This window comes from Haliotis rubra, unplaced genomic scaffold, assembly GCF_003918875.1.
Source record: "Haliotis rubra isolate DU_JTF1 unplaced genomic scaffold, ASM391887v1 Scf1961, whole genome shotgun sequence".
NCBI lineage: Eukaryota > Metazoa > Mollusca > Gastropoda > Lepetellida > Haliotidae > Haliotis > Haliotis rubra.
Genome location: NW_025765960.1, coordinates 17,955 through 44,332, shown reverse-complemented (window position 1 = coordinate 44,332; position 26,378 = coordinate 17,955).

Genomic DNA, 26,378 nt, shown 5'->3' with positions numbered 1-26,378 from the left:
TCATGTTCAGTAAGCTGTTCAAAAGACCCAAGTTTACTTGTATACTTTTACAAAAAGTAGGGGGACTTCATTTTTGATTGGAAAATATTGGGATGTATATTGGAGGTAATCAGTGTTGAGTTGGGCTTTACGTCACACCGGCATTATTCCAGCCATATAGTGACGAGATCAAGTCTGCCTTCACAAGCATTTTAAGTACAAAGTCCATATGATTTTGTTATTTGTTTTATCCCCCCGGCATGTAATGCAGGTGGATATAGTCGACGCCTCGTCCGTCCGTCCCTAATCATTTTGTTTCCAGAGCATAACTAAAAAAACGTTCAATATTTTACAACAAAAATTGGTAGATATATCCAACAGAACCTAAAGTGGTGCCTTTTTGCTATTTACAGATTTTGGTAATTTATACTTTTCTCGCTTTTCATGGAAACGTTTTGGACTAAGTCTTAAAGGGGGGTGGGCTTCGTTTCCCGAGCATAACTCAAAAAGCTTTCAATATGTTTCAACAAAACTTGGCATTTTTATTTTCCCAGTTTCCATGGAGGGAGGGGTGGGCTTCGTTTCCGAAGCATAACTCAAGAACCCTTGAATATTTTTCAACAAGACTTGGTAGATATAACAGAACCTTAAGTGGTATCTTTTGCTATTTGCAGATTTTTGGCATTTAGTTTTCCCGGTTTCCATGAAACGATTAGGACTTAATCCCAAAAGGGAGGGGAGGGTTTCGTTTCTGGAGTAAAACTCGAACAATTCTTAACATCTTTCAGCAAAACTTGGCAGATATATGAGACCGATCTTGAAGTGGGGCCTTTTGCTATTTGCAGATTTTTGGCGTTTATTATTTTCTCAGTTTCCATGGAAACGATTCGGACTTAGTCCCAAAAGGGAGGGGTGGGCTACATTTCCGGTGCACAACTCGAAAAGCGTTCAGTATCTCTCCACATAACTTGGCAGCTATATTAGGCAAATTTTGAAATGGTGCCTTTTGCTATTTACATATTTTTGTCACGCTGGACTTTAAGTAACTGTCAGATGATTTGTTCTTTCAAATATGTGGGGGCCAGGGGGATATGTCATCTTCTGATGACTCGTTTAAAATACCAGTGTGGACCCGGGGGCATATTTGGTCCACCAACCTGTTTGCCGTGGGTTGCGCCCCTGTGTCGGTGGAGGACCGAAGTCTGGTGGTTGAGGGCACTGGTTCCAGGAATAGCGTTCCTTTGCCCGACACGCCACTTCGCCCCTTACTTCCCCCTAGACTGGTGGTTGAATGGGCCCCGTTCAACCATTCGCCTGGTCATGACAAGCCCTGAACACTAAAATTTCATTACTCTATCATTATTTGGCTTGTTTTTTTGAGACATTACTGACATGTTTGTTTCTCTACGGTATATGATAAATGGATTGTCAAATTTGAACAATTGCCTAGATGCTGGTCCCAGAAGGCGGTGGCTCATGGGCCAATCCGGTAGGACATATATTTTTCAAGATATCTTCCTGCTTGAGTATACCCTCCAAGTATCCTTGGTGCCGTCTGCTGGAGACCCACAGACATACGGCATCGTCCATGTAGACATTCCATGATGGGTGGGGAGCTAATGGGGTGAATCATATTTGATATAACCATGTCACCCCCACAAAAAAACACACGTTCGCACGAATCTGATGATTCGTGCTCTTCAGATGATGACATTTGAATATCTCAAAACAACATTGATCATTGGGCACGATTTCTTGTTATGTGTTCCCCTGATGGCAGTCCGCTGAAGTTAAATCCGTTTGCCATCGCAAAGGGCATTGAAGGATTAGCTGGTCACGTAAAAGAGGTCAAAAAGCTTCGATCGGGACATCTGCTTATCGAATGCAAAAAGCAAATCCAATCACAAATTCTACAAAGTCACTAGCCAACGTTCCTGTTGAGGTTTCACCTCATAGAACTTTAAACACCGGTAATGGAATTGTCTGCGATGTTGGCCGATGCCTCTCAGAAATGAAATGTGTGTGATTTAATTTCAGAGCTACATTCACAAGGTGTTCTTGATGTGAAACAATTTACTCTCAGGAAAGACACAATCACAAAAACTAATATATACTTATTCACATTTGGTGTTCCAACACGTCCCGATTCACTCAAAGCAGGTTATTGTCGTTTAATGGTCGATGCTTTTATTCCAAATCCTCTCAGATGCTACTGTTGTCAAAATATGGACACGGCTCTAAATCATGCCTCAACCCAGCTGCCTGACATAGATGTGGTGGTACATGTGAAGATAGCGCATTATGTGACAAATCCCCTTCTTGTGTCAACTGTTCTGCCAATCATCCTTCTTCATCCAAAGACTGCCAAGCGTGGAAACAACAATCCAAAATTTCACGAGTCAAGCATGAACGCAATATCTCTTTCCAAGATGCTAAAAAGATTGTTCTCGCCCAAGAAACACCAGGGCCATCAGCATGCTGCTGCTGTTTCCATTTCTCCTCCAGCTTCTATTACAGCTCCTAGACTCATTTCAGTCAATTCAGTAGGTTGCCAGACGGAATACACATGGACTGAGTCATCTGCGCCGTTATTACTTTCTGCAAAAATCCCAGCCAAACCATCTCAACGGACATCTTCTTCACAAACAACTACTCATCCTTTAAATGAAAAGAAACCCAATGCAATTATCAATTATTCAAAGCAAAATCAACGTTCTGATCGTGAACCCAAAGCACAGAAAAATACTGTTTTTCTGTCCAATAAGTTTGGGGTGTTTGAGGACATGGATATTTCCCCTCCTCAGAGCACCCGCTCCCGGAGTCATTCTCCAAAGAAAAAAAGACCGTGAGCGGTCTCCTATAACTCCACCATAATGTATAACAGTACATTAATACAGTGGAATTGTAGAGGTCTTAGGAACAATTTTAATGATTTACAAATCTTAATTCAAGATTTTAAACCATCGGCTATCTGCTTACAAGAAACATAATATAGAGACACTGACAAATTTGATGTGAGAGGGTATACTTCTTATAATGTCTTTTCACCTCCTGGAGCTAAAGCTACTGGAGGTTCTTCAATCCTGATGAAACGTGGGGTCATCCACTAGCTCTGTCCCCCTTCAAGCTGTTGCTCTCCGTGTAACTTTGCACGTTGTTATTACATTGTGTTCTCTGTATCTTTCACCGTCCTCGTCTCTCCAGCAGTCTGGACTTCAAGCTCTCTATGACCAACTCCCCAAGCTCTGCATTATCATGGGCGATTTAAATGGACACAATCCACTTTGGGGTAGTTCTCAGACAAATACAAAGGGGAAGCTCTTGGAAGATTTCATTTCTAATAATAACTTATGTATATTTAATGACGGCTCTACAACATATTTACATCCCGGTATAGGCACTTACTCGCTATTGATTTATCAATTACAGACTAACAACTACTGAACGAAATTGAATGGTCCGTTCACGAGGACCCCTGTGGAAGTGATCACTTCCCTACCATTCTAAGCCCTGTAACTCCCTCAGATGTCCCTCCGTCAACAAAATGGAACTTTAATAAGGACAACTGGTCTTTGTTTGAAACGCTTGCTTCTACCTATTTAAAACCTGATCTGTTACAATTATTCTCCGATGAGCTGAAGAAGATAGCTGATGAATGCATTCCTAAGTGCTCTAGAAACCCACACATTCGTAAACCATGGTTCAATGATAACTGCAAAGAAGCTAGGAAGGCACGGAAGAAGGCTGAACACTTATTTCTGTCGCCATCCCATGGTTCATAATTTGAATAAATTGAAAATTTTAAATGTTTAAGCCAGGCGAACATTCAAACCAAATAAACATCAATCTTGGAAAAAATATGTTTCGAAACTAAATGCATGAACGTCTATGACTAAGGTATGGAACATGATTCAGAAAATTAAAGGTAAGGGTTCCAAATCGACCATCTTAAAAGTGGGGATTAACTATTAACTGATAAAACGGATATTGGCAATAAAATTGGTGACACTCTGGCAAACCATTCTTCGGCTAATTATGTACCCCAATTTCAGAAATACCAACAACAAGAGGAAAAGAAATCTATCAATTTTAAATTAGATAAAGGGGAAGATTATAATGAAATCTTTTCTCTTCATGAGCTAAATACTGCTCTTGGGCAAGCTCATAATACTGCAACAGGAGCTGATAATACACTACATTTAACCATCTTTTACGACATATGGAAAATTCTCTTCGTCCTGGCGTGATGCTATAATTGTTCCCATACGTATACCTGGACGTGATCATACAGATCCCCCAATTATAGGCCAATTTCACTAACTAGCTGTGTTTGCAAAACCATGGAACGCATGATACATAATCGACATGTTTGGTCATTAACCTCATAACAGATATACAATGTGGTTTCCGTAAAAACAGAAGTACCATCGATCATTTAGTACGTTTAGAATCTTTTGCAAAAAATGCCATAATTAATAAACAACATGCAGTGTCGATATTTTTCGATCTAGAAAAATCATATGACACGACATGGAAACATGGGATTTTGAAAGATTTACATGACTTTGGATTACGAGGACGTTTGCCTCAATTTATATCCAACTTTTTAAATGACAGGCAACTTTAAGTCCGAATGGGTTCAACCCTGTCTGGCCATTACAATATATCAGGATCAGGGTGTCTCACAAGGCAGTATTTTGTCTGTCACATTGTTTAGTATCAAGATGAACAGTTTGTCCAAGGTTTTAAATGTTTCAATCGATGGATCACTTTTGTGGATGATTTCAATATTTCTTGTCGTGGTAAAACTATGCATACTATTGAACGGAAACTGCAGTTGTGTTTAAACAAAATAAATATATGGTGTCGTGAAAACGGCTTTCAATTTTCTAAATCTAAAACTAACTGTATACATTTCTGCCATAAATGCAAAACCGCACAAAGACCCGAACTATCTCTAAATGGTAAAACCCATCAAAGTTGTGAAGGAGACCAAGTTGTTGGGTATTATTTTGACTCACACTTAACGTTTCCACCACATTAAATCCCTTAAAATTAAATGCCTGAAGGCCGTTTCCAATTCTAAGTGGGGAGGGGATCAAGCTACCCTCTCACATCTATATTGATCACTGGTACGTTCCAAACTTGATTATGGTTCCATCGCTTATGGTGAGCCTGCAAAAGCAACCACCACCAAGGTCTAAGACTTTGTCTTGGGTCCTGTAGAACCTCTCCTGTATCAAGTGTTCTCTTGTTCCGCCTCTGGGACTAAGAGTCAAACCTTGCCTTTCTGCTGCTGGCATTGAGATAGAAAGTATATCTACTTTCTGTTTTTGCTTTCTTCTCCTCCTTAACAATTGGTTAGGCCACACGTTGACCTAATATTAACCACATTTTAAAAATCAGAAACTAATGAATTACGTCAATTAAGAAATAAACATAATACATACAAATCCTTATTTACAGATCGGTCGAAGAATGTTGGTGCAGTAGCTTGTGCCACTTTCATTGAATCCAAAACAATATCTTCTAGATTGCCTAAAACAGCTCTACTTTCATAGCAGAAGCTAACGAAATATCAAAAGCCTCAAAATATATTAATAAACACCATAAATATAAACAATACATAATCTTTTCCGATTCTCTTTCTTGCCTTCAGGCTATCAAAAATCTTTCTCCCTCACATCCACTTTTAATCGAAATTATTGAATTATATAATGATCTTGCTACTGGCCAATACGACATCGTCTTCTGTTGGTTACCCAGCCACGTTGGCATTTCCGGGAACACAATGGCTGATTTTGCTGCCAAGGCAACACTTAATAAATCTGTGACACCACTTCTTATTCCATACTCTGATTGCAAAGCCAGCATTAGAACTTACATCCGTGATCTGATGCAAAAGAAGTGGGACACCCAAGTAGGTAACAATATATGACATGCAACAAAACTAACTTCCAGCAATATAGAGCCTGTTTTTACCTTGTATTGCCATCTTTGTTAAACTGTTTTAGATTTAATTGCTAGTTTTAAATTCGTTATTTTACTGTCCTTCGTTGACAGGTTTTTATAATTTACCATTCATTTCTATGTATAAAATTAATTGTTCTCGTCACGATATGTCTCAAATATTGCCGATGTGACGATAAATTTTAACTCACTCACTTTTCAAAATATTTTTTGTGAGTGAGTGAGTTATTATTAAACGTCACATCGGCAATATTTCAGCCATATCGTGACGATTTTTTGTTATAAAAAACACCAAACATATGTATTATATTATCATTTTTTAAAAACAGAAAATGGCATAGCACCAAATTCGATTCGTTATTCACATTACATTGTTATAATTTGTGATACAGGTCAACTTCCCTCAGGTAGTCAACAATAAGATGCCCGCTCCCGCGTGAAAGATATCTTTCAGGTTTCTCGCATCATAACGTGAGTCTCTTGTAGTTGAAAACTCCACACAGTCAAGCAAAATCTCCTTGATGGTGAACACTTCATCGCAAGGGACACACATGGGAGGTCCATCCCCATCCGTTTTCAGCAGACAGTCATGAGTAAACCGACTGTGGCCAATACGACATCGTCGTAAAATTACCTCATTACCTCTTGGCTGACAACCCAAGTAGGTGTAACCAATTGTTGGTTTCCATTTATCAAGTTTCTTTCTTCCTACCTGGGTGTCCCACTTTTTTTGGCATGAGATCCCGACAATAACTTTTGACTGTACGGGATCGGCAGTGGAGATAAGGGATTGTGAGGAGCTGCCGCATTGGCCTTTGTGTAACCTGCCACGCCGACCTGACCCGGCAAACAACAGAGGATGATGTCACGGTGGCCAGTAGAGAGATCGTTGTAAAGTTCTAGGATGATAGGATGACTTGAAGTAACATTTTGAAGTGCTTGAAGGCAAGATAATAAAACTCTAAAAACGTTTTTGGAAAGCTTCTGTTGTTTAATATAGGTCAAAGCCGTGAATATAGCTTTGGCCTCAGCACTGAAAATGGAACTATTGTCGGGAATTCTGGAGGATACAGACTTGGATCTAATGACTAGCACTGGCAACTTGGCAATCTTCCTTGCATCTGATTGTAAAAATCGTTCTATGGGTGTTTCACTTGGAACGAAACTGGTTGTATTCACAAAAAGAGTTGTTTCTAACTTTTTGAGTTTGGTGAGGGTAAGATAGACCTGTGGTTTCATCATCTCTCAGGGTGGCGAAGACAGAAGTCGGTAAGGTGCTATGATATTGAGGTCAATTTTAGCTGCAGATATGTGTGGTTGTATTCTGATTCCAAGTGGTGGAACCAGGCTTGGCATATTAGGAAACAGGTTTTCATAGTGAGGGTTGAAAACAATTGTATGCTGCATTGGACTGATCTGAACGTAATTTAGTGATGCCTTTGGTTTGGATTTTGGCAGTTGCTCATGCTGCTTTATTCTCTGTAGTTTTTTTTTCTTTCCTATTTTGGTTAACAATGTCTGTTTCTGGCTTTGGCGTTGGTTCTAATGTTTGGGATTCACAAGTTTTGGCATTTGGGTTTGGATATGAAGTGGCTGGAATGAGCTGAGAAGATTTGACCCATGTCAGGTCGGTCTGACACGCGATAGTTGCAGAAGTGATAGAAGGACTGGAGACAGCAGAAGAGTAGGTGATGGTTGAAGGGGTTGCAGTTAAACTTGCAACCCTCTTCTTGGCTTCATTAAGGGAGATATTTCATTTGTGCTTGATCTTTAGGATCTCGGATTCGCGTTGCCACAAGGGACAAGATTTGGAAGAGGCCATATGGTTACCACCGCAGTTTGGGCACTTCACATCCTTAATACAATCATTGCCCTCATGTTTGTCACCCCAGCGGTAACAAACAACAGAAGAACAGCAGGCCTTAAATCCATGTCCAAACTTTTGGGATAGGGTTGGGGACATACACCTCCACACCAATGCTGCAATAACCAGCTCTAAGCGAGTCAGGAATGTTTGATCGGGCGACCGCAAAAAGATAGGTTCCTTGGTTGAACAACACCGTCCTTCTTGAAACTGAAACATTTTACGGCTCTGGCGGACTGCTGTGAAAGTTCCTCATTATGTTCCTCAGTCATGTCAGAGAGGCATCAACCTCTGTCACGTTTTCGGTGTTTTGTGCGCTGAGACAGCAAAATCTACATCAGCAAACTCTTGTATTTTCGGCAGATTCAAGGATTGCTGACTCGAGCACATCCTACCAGGAGAGAACCGGATAGCAGCTTGGTGGCATTAGCAACCTCTCCACACATACCAGCGATACCCCTGGAGACTGCAAAAGGATTTAATAGCCAAGGTTGTTTGCCACCAGCTTCAATGATTAAAAAACCTGACCAGTAGTCAGATCGAATGGGCATGCTCTTGTCAGACGAGGAATTGTCAGAATCCATATGTCTTCTTTATGATCTGGGGTGTTGGGAAGCCATGTTGTAAGGAATGTGATTCGGCACCCCCTCTCCCCACCCACCATGGAGTGTCATCAGGGACGTTATTTTACTGCAGCAGATCTCCAAGCTGCAATGACCGAGGATAAGGGGGTGTTATACACCAGTGAGTCTTTGGTTTTGGCAAAAAAAAATATGTCCAAAAGTGTTTTGTTATACCCAAATTTGTGTAAACATTCCACGCACAGGGCAAGGCGTGTCTAGTCGATTGGTAGAATCGGGTCTATCATACCACCCGTCTAGGCAAATTTAAGGTCGAAGTGGTGTGTTGGGTTATTGAACACTATTGCAGGTTCCATCATCCTCAACCACCAGACTCCCGGACTCAACATGACGACACAGGGACGCAACCCATGGCAAACGGGTTGCCCAATTTGGGGTGCTTTGGACCTATTGGACACCGGGATCACACGGGAGCGGATCCGGATCAGAATTGGTCTTCAGCAACCCATGATTTGTTGTAAGCGGGATCGGGTTATCACGCTGAAGAAGTTCACTCTAGTAATCGTATCCCAATTGCTTCGATCGATGGTCATGATGTGGATCAGAATCTATTAGTTGCCGACTACCATCATTTAGCTTGAATGCTGCTGAGTGCAGCGCTAAACAACAAACAAAGCGAACACGAAAAAAATATACTAACATATTACAGTGAAACCTGCCAACACCGGCACATGTCTAATCCGTCACACTGTCAAAACTGGCATAAACTTTTGGTCCCGCTATTTTACAACAATATTATTATGATCATTAAAACACTGTCTAATCTGGCACCTGACTATTCCGTATTCCGGACGACTTTCCGGTCCCAACAAGCAACTTCAACTGTAATTAACACTGTCTAAAGGGGTATGAGCAGTCCAATCAAGTACCCATAATCCAGTTCACTAATTACGCTGTAATCCTCTCGGCACGCTAGATAATCAGGAAGTAGTGATTGCTTGGTGAATCAAAGGCTCTAATCTTGAATGGTTACGAGCAGTCAAATCAGTAGGATTACTGCGGCTATGCTTTGTGAACACTGGAGGATTGCATTAACTGTTTTCAAGTGGGTGACATGTGTCAGAGAGTAAATAAATAGGCATTGGTTTTATTAACTCGTGTGTCCTGATGGATTTCTGACATTTCGAAAAAGCGTGATGTTTTGAACAATGTTTAGTGCTGAAGAAGGAATAATCATCTGTCATCAACATTGTTTTAATTTGTTGCACAATTACAAAAGATCAAAAGTATGATAGAGATAAAGAGATTGACGAGTTTAAATGGCAGCCATGTTGGAAAATGATCGTCACTGTTTAATCTGACACCCTGTCTAAACCGGCATTTTAGTTCGGTCCCGTGGGGTGCCGGTTTAGACAGGTTTCACTGTATGTGTCTCACTGCTTGATGTTGTCACGTTTTAGATTTCGATGAAGAGACGTTTCCTGTATGTCTTGGTTTCTTACGCGGCTGAGGAAATACTGGAATGGTACACTTACTCAGACATGAAGAGGATGCCAGCTGTAGAGAAGGAGAAGTCACATACAACATCTGATATCCACCTCAATCCTTACACCAATGACGTGTATTTCCTCAATAGCCATGATGGAAGTTGCTATATTACGCCTATTCGCCAGCCGGGTGCAAAATCCAGTCAGACATCCATGTACACAGGCAATCCGGCGACGGAATGTGAATATCCATTTTATTTTTTAGAAATGATTGATATATTTATATGGCTAAAGATAAGATTCGGTACATGCAAAATGTATAACGCCATGTCCATGAATAAGTCAATGAATCGAAGGTATTAGTACGTCCAGTGGATGGTAACATTGTAAAATTGTTGGACCATGTTTCACTTATTTTAAAAATCCAGTCGAGAGGCAGACGCCATTCTGTTTACATGTTACACAGGTGGTAGCGAGCTTACTGATGATATTTTGTACATTAAACATAGCGGTAAGATAAATACGTTGTTAACTTCTCCCTAGGTTAATACGGTCTGAGTTCTCTCACGATATGGCTGAAATATTGCCGATGTGACGTTAAATATTAACTCACTCACTCACTCATACAGTCTGATGAACCTACCGGCTTGGGTGACACTGCACCAAAGAGGCAAACATCAGACGGTTCTGCCCTCGAAATAATTATACAATTTAATAGACATGTTGTCATGGTGTTTTGTGTTTCAGGGTCGGAGAGTAAGATCCGCTTTGTCAGAAGTGCTACAATATTGATGTCAAGGGACTACATCTACAAGGTGTCTGACAATTCCAAGGGTATAGAGATTGCCAGGGTCAGAAATGCAGAGCTGCTTTATGCTGACACCAAGCAAGTTTTTATTTCATGTTGCTGAATCTATTCCACTTGTAACATGACATTATAGAATTGGTCTTCAGACACCCTGTTTGTAGTAAGAGGCAATTGACGGGATAAAGTGGTCAGGCTCACTGACTTGATGGACAAATGTCAAGAGTATATTTGCGTTTTATAGTTTCTTTGGAGCATTAAAATTAATATATTCATTTTTATCTCATCAACAATGGTTCTTCGTGGTGTCTGTGATGTTGTTGATGCTAGAATGGTCCACAAGAGACGTGAATTAGTGTATATTACTTGCCATGAAATACTCCATGTATGTTTAACTGTCTGATTTTCTTCAAGCGATGATATATGGTGGACTGAAAAAAGGCATGGTTTGTACTCTATCTGGCGACTTGGATTGCATGACTCAAATAAGACGAAGAGACTTTATTTTGAAGGAGTTCTACCCGGCCGAATGGCATCCTTTATGCCAGTCACCGTTAACAAACGTAGGTACTTGTACATTCACGTTTGAGACTGACGGTTGCTCCACATGTATCAACTCAGGGGCCACATATAGTAGAGTGAGTCAGTTTAGTTTTACGCCACTTTTAGCAATATTATTCCAGCAATATCACGGTGAGGGAACCAGAAATGAGCTTCACACATTGTACCCATGGGGGTGTGGGGGTGGGGAGACACATAGATAAATATTACTTAATTCGAATGCTCAACGGCCAACATACCAAATATACACCCACCAAAAAGCCGGCTGTATACTTTAGAATACTACTGTCATAGCGGCTAATTCAGGACAGCCGTCGTCCCAATATTTCTTAAGACCAAAACCTATGTAGCCAAGCCAGGTGAGACTTAATTGTAATTATTTATATGACGCTATTCTGCATTCTTTATCCTTATTCCTGCCGCATTGTACATTGACTTGTCAGCCAAACCCGTACCACTCTGACATTGTTTCGCAATCAACAGGTACTTGTGTTTATATATGCCTGCCACGCCTGGAGCAACTCTGTGAGAATGATGGCAGCCGCCTGAAGGATACTGAACCTGTGCCGATGATTCACACACGGTGTGAAGACCTGTCATTGAAAGGGGGGACTTACTCTTCGTCCTGTTACAGTACAGCTCGTAACTATGTTATGTAGATTATTTGAATAAACGACTTGTTAACAATGTCAGGTAGGTTTGAGTGTAAGATGCTACCAATGTTAAATTCTACCAGGACTTACACCACTGTTCGCAGATATGCTTGAGTCAGGTAAACTCCTCAGTGTCTAAAAAGCTGTCCTTGAGGTTATAAACAAGTTCCTGTGTACGATTTCATTATCCCATTTAGTTTCCTGCCCAACACAACCTCAGACAGGCTCTATCAGCGGAGTGTTTTGTTGTTGTTTTATCTTCTTCTTTTTTTAAATCTGAGTACTTTTCGTGCGGAAACTGAATTCGAAATACCTCTACTGGATACTTTGCACACTGCCCAACCCTGAATTCGATGTCAAATGCGTGATGCCTTGTCACTGTCAATCCATTGTTTACTGTCAATGGGTGGACTTGAAACTACTTCCACTGATCTTGCCAAATAAGACTTGAGAGTTGTGCTCTCTGAACAAATTCTTGAATGATACATACCGCCTATGTCTGGGACCAACTCTGTTCTCGTCTATGAACCTCGGGCCTGCCCACCGTTGCCACTGCCAATCATCAGACAATATCTGGGTCGCTTTCTTACTTTTCTTGACACAGAGATCCACATTACCGCTTGTGTCATAAACAAAGAGTCCTACTCCGTTGAGTGCGACTCAAAAGTTGTACTGCCTCTTCTTGAATGATAAGCTGAAATGGTCATGAATGTGATCATGGAATTACTTTTCCGGGCTGACGATGTAATCCATCGCTTATTTCAATTTTAGTTCATGTAAGAAATAACAGTTGTCATACAGAAAGGTTAAAAGAGATAAACATGTATATGTATTGCTCATTTTATGGCGCATTTGTGTCTTTTTGCTCAATTTAAGGCGTGTTGAGGTTTACAAACTAGAATCGGGCGACAAAATAAAGACCCTGCACGCCAAGGGGCTCAGGGGATTTCAGCGAAGGTCTATGCAGGTATGTATGGACAGATATCCAGTTGCATGAATCGCACGTTGACCTCTATGCAACATAGTTATAAACTTTAAATTCATTGAGTTGAGTTGGGCTTGGCGTCACATCAGCATTATTCCCCCCATATAGTGTCGGGATCAAGCCTGAATTCATACACATTTTACGTACAAAGTCCAAATGAGTTGTATTTTACAAGCATACATATTCATTACATTCTTATTTAAAACAGAAAATGTCGTAGCACCAAGCTTAAATGAAATAGACTTTGTACTTATAGTCTCAGCTCATGGTAAAGAGCCTATTTCATTTTGATAGCAATTTCACCAGAGTGCTTCTTCGTGAACTTGACAAAGTGAGTCAGTGAATTTAGTTTTAAGCCGCTCTTAGCAATATTCAAGCAACATGTAGGGCAGGGAACACCAGAAATGGGCTTCACAAATCGAACCTCGTCTTCGTGGTGACGAGCGAACGCTAACGGGACAGAGCATAGAGACATATTTATAACATGTCTTTTCATTACATGCAGTGAGTTTATGATGCAGCGTTGTGACATTTATATAGCTCGGCGGTGTAATGTTAGATAAGTACATTTAGCGATGTCGGTTTGTTTGTTCTTTAACCTCATTCAGCAATATTAAAACTATGTGGCGGCCGTCTGTAAATAATTGAGTCAGGAACCCAACCCAGTGATCAACAGCATGCACATCGAAATGGTTCATTACCGAAACGTCGACCTCCTAAAGCGTGTCAAAACAAACTGGCAAGGGAGGAGCCGACAGTCTCCACGTACCACTGACTGGTTACAATGGGAATAAAATGTTTTGACAGTCACATGGGTTATACAGAAAACAGGAACGACATAAATGTGGATTCAGCCCTAGGGGGCGACGTTTCGGTAAGACACCGACGTAATGTGACCACCAAATTAGGGAGCCTGACCACCCGATCTCGAGAATCGTCTCTCATGACAAGCATGAGTTGCTGAAGACCAATTCTAACCTGGATCTTCACGGGTATGGAAATATTGTTTTGTTTGAGTGCATTGCCCCAAAATTGGTTACTTGGTGGTAACTTAATAAAACTTAGTTCTGTTTTATATTTCTCACTTCAGGTCGTCATGATTTGAAGACCGCCATTTCAGGATTATCAATCATGCCCTGTGCATGTACTATTTACATAGAAAACAATATTAATCTTGTCGGTTTAATTCGTGACTTATCATTTGAAGAACCTCTTGTCCATCAGTAGATTCACATAGCTTATACCTGCGGTTATTGTAAGAATGTTTCTTAACTAAACCCTGATATATGGTATACTATCAGATGTAGTTGTCAACTTGACATTGTTTGTAAATAGGCAGGACATGGGATGAAATAATGCTTTCACTGCTCTGTGAACAATGTGCTTCATTCTCATCATCAAACTAGATTTAAGGCAGATTGCTCTTCTTTATTATTAGACATTTTAGAAATCATGTAAAAAAACATCGCTTCCACTGTAATAAAGAAAATAGTTCTTGATTCATATATTGTTATCCTTTCTTGTTTCGTCTTTCTTTCAAGCAGTTTGAGAGGTAGTTGGCTGTATTATATTCTTGGAAATAACATTCATTGTTGCAACAAGTTAAGAAAAATTATTACACCTCCTGGATAATCTTATTTGACAAGATTATTTAAACTGTTACCAAAGATGACTTAGTCAGCGATGAGGCAATTTTTAACGTATCATGGTTGAGTCAGTCATGAGGTAACTCCCAGATACTGTTAGCTCATTTGATGTTGTTTTTTTTTGTTTTCTTTTACATATTTTTATTCATTTCAGTGGAGCATACAGGGGTGGCATAAGGACACTTGATGAAATAGTAGACAAGCATTTCAGTGAAGCATGCAGGATGATATTTGAGTATCATTTGGTGATGTAGTAAGACAAGCATTTCAGTGAAGCATACATGGTGGCATTTGAGTATCATTTGGTGAAATAGTAAAACAAGCATGACATATGCATCAAATACTAAGAGGGTATAGTCTCGAGCCAACACATATTACACTTGATTTTCATGAAGAATCATTATACAAAAAATAGTATAATGAAATATCCGTATGACCTAGTATACATTTTGGTCCGGCCAGAACAATAATGTATATAGCGCATGATACACTTATATAAATAAGTATTGTAATTTGAGAATATCATTTCAGTTCTTTCTGTGATAAATATGGTGCATGAAATAACTGTGTTAGCATAGCACACAGTATAGCTAGATATAATATAATAGGAGTAGAGCACTTTTATAGTAATTATTAGCACTTTTATAGTAGGTATTGCATCATATATTTATATAGGAAGGATGCTACAGTTTCAATTCCTTGGGCCATTTTCTCTGGAACTTTGTCATGTTGTTATTTTTTCTGGCTATATATCTTTCAATTGATGGAATTGTTTTTAGTGAATTTAGAAATGTGTCCAAAGTTGGTTTTCTATCATTTATACTGGCTAAATATATGAATCTTTTTCCAGCAAGAATGATATTATCAATAAAAAGGTAGCCAGTCTTAATCCCCAGTAATATAGTAAATTTCGTAAATAGGATATTAATATTAACAGTATTTTTAATATATGTACTTAAGTCATTCCAAAAAGTCTGAACAATATCACATGAAACATACACATGTACAGTGTCTTTAGATTCTTTTTTACAGAATATACAGCGATCATTATCTATTATTTTCATCTTTACTAATTCTTTTCTTGTGTAAACAGCTTTGTGAATGAATCTGTACTGAAAATCTAAGAGTTTAATACCCTTTGTACATGTTCTATAATTTAAGAAAATAGCGTCCCAAGGTATAGCAATGTTTATCAAAACTTCCCATTTTCTACACACATCAGGCAATCTATCTGATTTGATCAATTTGTCGTAAAATATTCTACAGCCTTTTGAAGGTGTAAGCAGAGTTAATATCGCTTCATTAATACCAAGATTTTGATTTTCTAGTTTATAGTCATTTATTGTGGCTTTCTATGTATTGGGAATACTACTCAAAACTCTATTGTAATCCAAAAAGGTACCTTTAACTATAAATCTATTCTTAAAGTCATCAAAAGATAGTAATCCATCAGAGTTACATATATCTTTAATCTCAGTTACACCCTTGTTGAATCAACTAGAGATAAAAAGAGAAGGGTTTACAAAGTGATGGTTTAGCCACAGCGGTTCATGAAGTATTTTGATGTTATTTTGAGCTCATTTGATGTTATTGTTCGCTAAGCCTCTTAGACGCTTATCATGTGTGTAGACATTTAAAAGCATACATCTTTTGATAAAGAACCAGCATTGATTGCCATCCGAGCCAACTGAAAGCCTAGTCATGCATCATGCCACATCTATACATCAGTTCTTTCTTAACTGTACACAATACTCTCGTCAAAATGCAATGTTTTAAAGGAATCATCAGAGGATCAGGACAATTTGTCCAACAAATGGGCTTCACACATTGTATCCATGTGGGGAATGGAACCCGAGCGTGAGGAGGAGAACACCCCACCGCTAACATCGTTCCATTACCATCAAATAGCCAAATATTTCCTCTGATTTACCCACCTGAGTGAGTGAGTGTGTTTAATTTAAGTTCACTCTAGCATAAATTCAGCCATATCGTGACTAGAACAAGTTATAGATTAACAATAGTTCAGGGTAGATGATAAAATCCTGTCAACGAAGGACAATAATAGAACTAGAATATCACAGATATAAATGAAAAACTAGTAATTAAATCTAAAACATTTTAACTATAGAGGACAATACAATATGCTACAGATCGCCAGCAACTGAAGATAGATCACCATACTAGGGACCATTGGGACTTGCAGTACCTTTGCTATCCGCATGTTTCCAAGCTGAATTTACACCATCCCGTCCTTCGCTGGCGATTGTAGGCAAATTTAGCTGGAATTTGATATAACAAAAATAAAATCAGAATAAAAAGAATGGTGGATCTAACTTGATATTGAAAGTTTTTGGACGTACGCACCTTTACCCAACTGAACTTGAATAAAGGAGGTGAAGTGACATGGGGTTTAACGTCGTACTTAAGATCATTTCACTCATGTGCCGACGTTCATGCGTGTGTATGTATGGCTGCTTGTACTAGACAAGACTTAAACTGGTTTTATAGTGCTAGCCCACTGAGATACCATGCCACATGAATAAACACTCAGACACAATATACTGACTCCGAGCTGACAAGTCCTTGTGGTACCCATTAAAACTGAGCACTTTGCAGGGACCAACAAGTACTATTGTTCACGTATTTTTGGTATTGTGCGGCAGGGGATGGAACCCGCGACCTTCCGCTCTCTGGGTGGATGATCCAACCACGTAGGCGGTTGAAATGAACGAAACAAGCAAGCCCGCCCCACGTGTTTCATGTTTAGATGTGCATTCAGATTTACCATAAACTCTCCACAGGTCTGTATGTCAAAACGAATGATTGCAAGTTTCCTTCCATATTCCGTCAACTTCAGCCTTTGGTGTTTTCGGCACCCATGAAGGGCCACCTCCTCGTGGTGGGTGCTGGGTAACGCTAAGCGCCCTTCAATCCCCTGTTGTGGACCCGGGGGGATATTAGGTCCACCAACCTGTTTGCCGTGGGTTGCGCCCCTGTGTCGGTGGAGGAAGGGATTCTGGTGGTTCAGGGCACTGGCTCCAGGAACAGTGATCCTTTGCCCAACACACCACTTCGGCCCTAACTTCACCTAGACGGGTGGTTGAATGGGCCCGGTTCAACCAATCGGCTGGTCACGCCAAGCCCTGTGCATTTATTACAATATGCAATGTTGCACAAAATTTTGAAAATCGTAAGATACTCTTTTTTAAGTCTTGGCGAATTTTTAGGAATTAGAATTTCAAATATAAACTTTCATCTTTTTGCCTAGAGTCGTATGCCCAGAAGGCGGTGGCTCATGGGCCAATCAGGTGGAATAATTACTTTTGTATTATTCTGCGTGCGTATATCATCCGGGTATCCTTGGTGCTGCAGGCTGGAGACCCACCTGCTTTTAGCATTGTCCTTGTGATACTCCGTGGTGGGTGGGGAGCTCGGATGACGAAACAATATAACCTTACCATGGCTTACGAACCCCCCCTCAAAAAAATCAAAACGTCCTCTTGATACTACTGATCCTGATGTTAACAACCAAAGACTGTCCACATCTATTGATTACTGGCCACGATTTATTGTAATTGAGACCGCTGACAATACTCCATTAAAACTGAACCCTTTTGCCGTATCTAAAGGCATACAAGGCATTGCAGGAGATGTGAGAAATGTTAAACGTTTACGTACTGGTTCTTTACTTGTTGAATGCACTAAGAGGCACCAGGCAAACAACCTTCTTTCAACTAAATAATTTGTCGGCATTCCAGTATCAGTCTCTGCCCACCGAACACTTAACACCAGCAAGGGCATTGTGAGAGACCGAGATAGACTTTTTGCTGATATGATGGAAATCGATATTGCCTCTGAGATGAAGGACCAAGGTGTGTTATTCGTCAAACGTTTCACTACCCGAAAATACAACCAGATCCAACAAACCAACACTTACTTGTTTTCATTTTCTACTCCTACTGCTCCAAAGTCAATCAAGGCTGGTTACTGTCACATCAAAGTGGAAACGTATATTCCGAATCCACTGAGATGTTTCAAAGTGCAAAAGTATGGTCATGGTGTACGTACTCAGACATTGTCTGTTGTGTGTGCTCACTGCGGTGAGAAGACCCACACAACAGAAGATTGTGACAATGATTACAAGAAATGCGCCAATTGTTCAGGAGACCATTCCTCTTTCTCCAAAGAGTGTCCAATTTGGAAGCACCATATGGAAATTAACCGGATTAAATTTACTGAAAATATTAGTTTTGCTGAAGCAAAACAACTTGTTCAAAGATCTGACCCACAAGAAACATATGCTTCAAAAGCCAAAACACCATCTGAGCCATCCACTAAAGTTTCTAAATCTTCTTCAGGTTCCCAAACCAACTTGACTTGGGTGAACACCGATTCTCCACAGATTTTCTCACCTGCAATATCTACCCAGACTGCTGAGCCACTTCCTGGCAATTCACAAAGTCAGTCAGGGTCAGCTTCTGAGCATAGTTCATCATCACAGCCACCCACAAAGTCTCAATCTTTGTCTAATGTACAACAAGTTCCTAGAGGAAAAAATAAACCTAAGCCTGATTCTTCACAAAAGCAAAGTGGCAGAGCCCCAACAGGGTCTGAAAATAAAATCAAACTTTATAACAAATACGGATCACTTGTGGATATGGACGTGTCCGAAAACGTCCAATCTCGGGCACGAAGCTTGTCGCCCTCCAAAACAGTGCTGGGTAGATCCCCAGTAAATCCCCCGAAAAGATAGTTTATTCCAACACCATCGTACAGTGGAATTGCAGAGGACTACGGCATAATTACAATGAGTTACATTTATTAGTCCAGGATTATATGCCGACAGCATTTTGTCTGCAGGAGACTTATTTAAAGCAGACAGATCCTTTTGACCTACGTCATTTCAATGCTTATCATTATTTCTCACCTCCAGGTGACAGGGCCACTGGAGGTTCTTCAATCCTAGTCAAACAAAATGTTATCCATAGCCTTATTACACTTACTTCTAATCCTCAAGCAGTTGCAGTGCGACTCACTTTACACGTTGCATTTACATTATGCTCTTTGTATATCTCACCGTCTTCAACTCTTCGGAAGACTGACCTTCAAAATTTATATGACCAACTCCCAAAACCTTGTATCATTATGGGAGATTTAAATGGCCACAACCCGCTCTGGGGTGGTACCACTACTAATGCTAAAGGTAAACTATCAGAAGACTTTTGTTCAGATAATGATGTATGCATATATAATGACGGTTCTAGCACATATTTACATCCTGGCACAGGAACTTATTCAGCTCTTGATTTATCGATTACTACCTCATACTTATTGAGTGAATTCGAGTGGTCAGTCCACGACGACCTGTGTGGAAGTGACCATTTCCCAACAATTCTAAAACCCGTGAATCCATCTGATGTTCCTCCATCATCAAGATGGAACTTTAAGAAGGCTAACTGGCCTTTATATGAAACCCTCTGTGCTGACATACTCAAACCAGAACTTTTTCATGATCTCCCTGATGCCATCAACTGTTTTTCAGATGAGCTCAGACACATAGCTGACAAGTGTATCCCCAAATCCTCTGCAGTTCCTCATGTACGTAAACCATGGTTTAACGCTGAATGCAAACAAGCTTCGCACCTAAAGAAAAGCTGAACATTATTTCCGTCGCCATCCTATGGTCCACAATTTAAAACAAATTTAGAATTTTAAACGCCAAAGCACGGCGTACTTTTTAAACAAAATAAACGCCAATCTTGGCGAAACTATGTCTCAAACATCAATTCACAAGCACGCCAATATCAAAGGTGTGGAACATGATTCAGAAAAATAAAAGGTAAGGGCTCTAAATCTAGCATTAAGCATCTAAAAAGTGGAGATGAATTATTAACTGATAAATCTGACATAGCAAATAAACTTGGAGAAACTTTGGCGAAACATTCTTCCTCATCTAACTATGTACCTGAATTCCAGAAATATCAAAGACAGCAGGAAAAGAAATCTATTAATTTCAATTCAGACAATGGGGAAGACTACAATGAAACCTTTTCGATACATGAGCTTCATACTGCTCTTGACCAAGCTCACGATACTGCTTCAGGAGCTGATGGTATACATTATCAACTCCTGAAGCACTTGCCTGAATCATGTTTAGAGACGCTCCTATCTATTTTTGATGACATTTGGACATCTGGACAATTTCCTTCGTTGTGGCGCGATGCTACATCATCATCATACTGATCCTTCCAATTATAAGCCAATTTCATTAACTAGCTGTGTTTGCAAGACCATGGAACGCATGATAAATAATCGACTTGTTTGGTACTTGGAAACCAATAACCTTCTAACTAATATACAATGTGGTTTCCGTAAAAAAACGTAGTACCATCGATCATTTAGTGCGCTTAGAATCTTTTGTGAAAAATGCCATAATTAATAAACAACATGCAGTGTCGATCTTTTTCGATTTAGAAAAAGCATACGACACAACATGGAAACATGGGATTTTAAAAGATTTACATGACTTTGGATTACGAGGCCGTTTGCCTCACTTTATATCCAACTTTTTACATAACAGGCAATTTCAAGTCCGAGTGGGTTCAACCCTGTCTGACCATTATAATCAGGATCAGGGTGTCCCGCAAGGCAGTATTTTGTCTGTAACACTGTTTAGCATCAAGATTAACAGTTTATCCAAGGTTTTAAACGATTCAATTGATGGATCACTTTTTGTGGATGATTTTAATATTTCTTGTCGCGGTAAGAATATGCATACTATTGAACGGCAAATGCAGCTGTGTTTAAATAAAATACATAAATGGTGTCTTGAAAACGGCTTTAAATTTTCTAAATCCAAAACTAATTGTATACATTTTTTTGTAGAAAATATAAACCGCATAAAGACCCGGAACTGTTTCTCTATGGCACTCCCATCAAAGTTGTAAAGGAGGCCAAGTTCTTGGGTTTAAAATTTGACTCGCATCTAACGTTTCTTCCACATATCAAGTCCCTAAAAACTAAATGCTTGAAGGCACTTGACTTGTTGAAAGTCGTTTCCAATTCTAAGTGGGGAGGGGATCAGCTACCCTCCTACAATTATATCGATCATTGGTACGTTCCAAACTTGATTATGGCTCCATCGTTTATGGTGGAGCCTGCAACAGTAATCTCAAACTTTTAGATTCTGTCCACCACCAAGGTCTAAGACTATGTCTTGGTTCCTTTAGAACTTCACCTGTTGACAGCCTCTACGTCGAGGCTGATGAGCCATCTCTTACACAACGCCGTATAAAATTAACTTTACAGTATGTTACAAAACTTTATTCCAGTGAGTCAAACCCTGCATATAACTGTGTCTTTAATCCACTATATGAAGATCTGTATAACAAGAAGCCTTCTCTTGTTCCGCCTCTTGGTATAAGAGTGAAACCTTTTCTTTCTGCTGCTGGCATTGAGCTAGAACATATAGCTCCTTCCCGTTTTCTTTCTTTTCCGCCTTGGCAATTGGTTAAGCCACAAGTTGACCTAACATTAACTACATTTAAAAAATCAGAAACAAATGAATTACAGTATAAACAAGAATTTAGTCAATTAAGAAATAAATATACTACATACAAATCCTTATTTACAGATGGGTCCAAGGATGGTGGCGCAGTGGCATGTGCCACTGTCGTTGGATCCCGAACACTATCTTCTAGAATACCGGATAACAGCTCTATATTTACAGCAGAAGCAAACGCCATCTTAACAGCTCTTAAAGATATTAATAAACACCGTAAATATAAACAATATATCATCTTTTCAGATTCTCTTTAGTGCCTTCAGGCTATTAAAAATCTTTCTTGCAAACATCCACTTTTATTAGAAATTATTGAATTGTACAAAGAACTTGCTACTGGCCAATGCGACATCGTCTTTTGTTGGTTACCCAGCCACGTTGGAATTTCTGGGAACACGATGGCTGATATTGCTGCTAAGGCAGCCCTCAACAAATCTGTGACACCACTTCTTATCCCATACTCTGATTATAAAGCCAGCATTAGAACATACATCCGCGATCTAATGCAAAAAGAAGTGGGACACCCAAGTAGGTATTAATAAATTACATGCAATAAAACCCTACATTGGTTACACCTACTTGGGTTGTCAGTCCAGATATGAAGAGGTCATTATGCGACGATGTCGCATTGGCCACACTAGATATACTCACCTATATTTACTGAAAGGCGAAGATCCTCCGTTTTGCATCCCTTGTGATGAAAGAATCACAGTCAAGCATGTCCTGCTTGACTGTGTTGAATATTCCATCACAAGGGATAAGTATTTTAATGTCAAGACATTGAAGGATCTTTTTTATAATGTTAATTATCATTTAATAGTTGAATTTTTAAAAGAATTAGATTTGTGGACTGATCTGTAAATAGTTAAATATTATATTGTTGGTAGTTTCTATTAGTAACTGAGATTGTTAGTGGCTGTACCCTTAAAGGGGGTTGACGTAGCGTAAAATTATTGTCCTCCTGACGGGGTACGTAACTCCCAAAACTTTCAAAGTCAATTTAAACTTGCCAGGATTTTTAAACGTAGTATTCTTGTTCTTTTAATTTTGGCTAACATTTCTTCCAATCGCCAGCAGCTGAAGGGATGGTGTAAATCCAGCTAGGGTCCATGCAGGTAGCAAAAGTAATGTAAGTCCCCATGGTCCCTAGTATGGTGATCTACCTTCAGTTGTTGGCGATCTATTGCCGATTTTTATATTGTGCTGTCCCCTAAAGTTAAAATGTTTTAGATTTAATTACTAGCTTTACATGTATATCTGTGATATTCTAGTTGTTTTACTGTCCTTCGTCGGCAGGTTTTTTATAATATCTGTATATCTATTCTATTTAAATGTCAAATGTTCTCGTCACGATATGGCTGAAATATTGCCGATGTGACGTTAAATATTAACTCACTCACTCACTCACTTTGGTGTTTTCAGTTCACAACTTTTGAGGTACAATTGAACATGCTCTTTCAACCAAGATTCCCTACAACTCTTGCTCAGAAGATGTTTGGCAAAGGTTACATCAGTCAGTGTCTAAGCAACGTGTACAGGACATTTCAGAATGTGATGCCTCAGTAACTAGAATTATGTCTGATGCAATTCCTAATTTTGACTTGTATCGGACGTTCCCGATTCTTTTTGATGTGAACAATTGAATAGACTTTGGACATGTTTATGACAGATGACTCCGACTGCGAACACCTCGTATCATCACTATTTGATTATGGTTCATATGCACGTGATCTGTCCTCATCCCATAATGTTAATCACTGGACCGTTTGGTCCAGACTCGATTGTGTACAGACAGCGTCTTTCAGTTGTAATACTACTGAATGAAGCGTTAAAAAAACATTCCCGTTATATATTCACAATTGTACAATCGACTGAGTTTTAGCAGGCATCTCACCGATATGGAAAGGTGTTTTGTCGTTTATATTGTCAAACAGGGACTGTAACATTCTCTTCCTCACAGAGGTTACTCCTGTCATATCTTCCTACGTAACCTCTGTTCTAATACGGCCACATTTCCCGGTTCTCGTACAATCCCCTAGCGGCAAAAGATCGCAACACGAATTATCTCCCTTCTTTCTATCCAATCAGAACACGTGTTACATCGACTTAGATTCAACTTGACTAACACAAGCAAATGTGAGGCCACAAATATCCCCCATCTGCCGGGGACTTGTGTTGATGTTACACACAAGACGTTTAATGGCTAGCTTGTCCGTTGTCAACGAGGGCGATGGAGACGCCACTGATCCACCATAACATGACAGAGTTCTGTCAAGAAGAAACGTTTGCGCATCGCGCAGGGGAAGAGGTTTAGTTTTCTCGAAGTATACGGAAATTACCGAGGCCTTGCGAATGATCACTTTTGAAACAACGTCGCTGATTGCACAACTAAATCTGATTACCTCCAATCACGAGTCTTGAACGCTCACACCATGAAAGGGCCGTATTAGAACAGAGGTTACGTAGGAAGATATGACAGGAGTAACCTCTGTGGGAAGAGAATGGGACTGTAAATGTCTTACACAAAATACACAGGAGCGGAATATCAGACACGCGCACACGTTCAATCAAAGGTACAACATTCTTAATGTTCTATTGTAGACATGTGGAGGAAACTTTCATGCATTGGCGACGAAAACAATGCTCGATGCAATTCTCATTATGACTGCTAATGTACGTTCCCGCTATTCTTTAGGTCAGTTGGTTAGCCAATATATAGGTTTTTTGTCCTCTTACTGTAATAAATCACCATCCAGTTCTTGAAATAACAATAAGGATGTGATTCAGTCAAATGAATGCTCGGATTGCGTGAGGCTGTTGTCTGGTCGAACGAACGTCAATAAGTAATGTGTCAGGGCTCCAGATAACTTTTAGGGGTTTGAGTGTACTTACACATCATATTGCCAGTGGAGGTGTACTGAGAATTGTGAAGGAGTACTGACATGTTTTTGTGTGAGCGAGTTTGTGATGTGGTTTGTCTGGAAGATTCATCGATCACTATTTCCAACCATGTATTTGTATTTGAAGACGCGTGAGAAATAACTGAGCGACCGTGTGATGCGCGAAATGTCAGGTCCGACTGAATATAAATAGGAACAGTGTAGTTTTTTAGCCAATCGAAAAATAGTGACGCATATCGTTGCATGGCAACGCAAGGGATTCCTACTGTCGGGGTTTCCTCATGTGTCAAATCGTGTTTCGCAAAAGAAACTTCACAAGTATTTATCCGAAATAGATTTCCATTTGCACGATATGCACGGAAATTAAATGTTAGACGTACAAAGGTATTTATGTGCGTACACGATACGCTTGAAATCTTATATTATGTCGTACTTAATTGATTTTGAGGCGTACATTACGCCTGTACGCCCCTTATCTGTAGCCCTGATGTGTCATGCCATGTAGTATGACTGATGTTTGGCCGACCTTGCTACGTTGTTGTCTAACATTCAGCTATGCCTCAGCTATGTGACCGCGGCCAAGTTTGGAACAGACACCCCAGTGATTGACATCATGAGCATCAGTGTACGCAGTTTATTTACGATGGCATGGATCAATCAAGTCAGCGAGCCTCATCCCGTTAGCTATCCCTTACGAGGAGTGAGTGAGTTAAGATTTTAAGTCACATCGGCAGTATTTCAGCCATATCGTGACTAAATCAAGTTATAAATATATTTACAATTTAAAGTAAATTATAAAATTATGTCAACGTATTTTTCAATCGTAAATCAAAATGAGGTCCCTTACATTTTTATGAGTATAGCCCTCTGTCTACGACATCATTTTCTTAGTTGCTGTTACACCATACTTTCACGCTCCCCGTTCCCATTATGTAATGGCTGTATGCCGATGGTTAACAAATAAAGAAAATGAAATAGAGTCTTAATATGGAATGTTTAATTGAAGTATTGCGTCACAGTTTTGCGAACATAATGATAAAGGTAATAGTAGGGCTGTGACGGGTAACCCGGACACCTGGGATGGGTGGGTAATGAGTTGGACCCGGGTACCCGTCTCAATACCTGGACCCGTTGTGATTATGTGACTAATAGATTGTAATATGTTATTCTTTCATGATTAAAAGGTGTCATGTATTCATGTTCGTCCAACTTCTAAATGCCTTTCAAAAACTTTAAAAGGTTGTATTGTCTTTGTAGATTTAGACATTTAGTCATTTGTTTTGAATATTATACATGGTTAAGATATTGAAAAAATTAACATTTTAGCCTCCGAGCTGAGGAATATATTACCATTTCTTACAAATTTGATGTCAGGCATGAACATAC